Here is a 1337-nt window from a genome sequence, read left to right as displayed (position 1 = left end):
TCGTTGCTACTTCATAACTGTCATTTTGCTACTGCTATGAAGTGTCATATAAATATCTGATATGCAGGATGTATTTTTATTGTTACAAATTGAACATAATTAAGCCTAATTAAAGCATAGCGAATAATCACAAAACAATACGTAATTATATATTATGAAATATTTGGGTTCTACAATGGTCTTAGGCGACCCCTGTGTAAGGGTCATTCGACCCCCAAAGGGGTTGAGACTCTCCTGTTGAGAACTGCCGATCCAGTAAATTCCTGTGGGTTTCCATGGCTTTTAACTGATCCTGTGGGTTTCCAAAGCTGTCAATCTTTACAAGAGCAACGACATCATCTTTCTCCCAATTGGAGCTTAATATTTAAGTTACAACCTTGAATGTGCAGGGTCTCACCGAATGAATGTTCAGCATAGAAAAATACTTCGGAATAAGTTTGACAAGGTCTGAGCAAAAGTCTTAGCGTGCTACTAAAGTCTAAAAAGATAGAACTTTCTTGTTGGCTGGAGTAATTTAATGCTATAACAATGGCATTATCTCCAAATTAATATTTAAATTTTATGCCATCTCAATAAAAAACACCAACAATTTTTTTTTGCTGCTGTTAAACAAGCTGATTTTTAAGTTAATGCAAGTATATTGAAGAAAATCCTGAAGAAAAGTCACAGAGCAGGCATAATCCCCCCTTTTTAAGTAAAAATGCTTTTATTTCTCCCAGAATTTTTCGTTAGTTTCCACTGCACTTAAGAGAGGCTAAAATGTTTTATGCTGTCTTCTTTTTTTTAAAAATCATTTTATTGGGGGCTCTTACAGCTCTTATCACAATCCATACCTCCATTGTGTCAAGCGCATTTGTACCTATGTTGCCACCATCCTTTTCAAAACATTTTCTTTCTACTGGAGCCCTTGGTATCAGCTCATTTTTTCCTCCGTCCCCTACCCCTCCCACCCTCACGAACCCTTGAGAAATTATAAATTATTATTTTCATATCTTGCACCGTCTGCTGTCTCCCTTTACCCACGTTTCTGTTGTTCATCAACCAGGGTTGGCGGCGGTTATGTTGGTCATTGTGATAGGTTCCCCCCTTCTCCTCTCACCTTCCCCCTACCCTCATGGTATGGCTACTCCCAATATTGTTCCTGGATGGTTTATGTGTCCTGAATTCCATATGTCTAGAGCTCTTATCTGTACCAGTGTACATGTTATGATCCAGCCGGATTTGTTAGAGAGACGGGTCATGATATTGTGGGAGAAGAAGCATTAAAGAACTAGAGGAAGGTTGTATGTTTCATCAGTGCTATACTGCACCCTGACTGGCTTGTCTCTTCCTTGTGG

This window comes from Echinops telfairi, unplaced genomic scaffold, assembly GCF_000313985.2.
Source record: "Echinops telfairi isolate 266 unplaced genomic scaffold, ASM31398v2 ScPeMD7_2010;HRSCAF=2546, whole genome shotgun sequence".
Taxonomy (NCBI): Eukaryota; Metazoa; Chordata; class Mammalia; order Afrosoricida; family Tenrecidae; genus Echinops; species Echinops telfairi.
Note: the sequence above shows the minus strand (reverse complement) of the source record.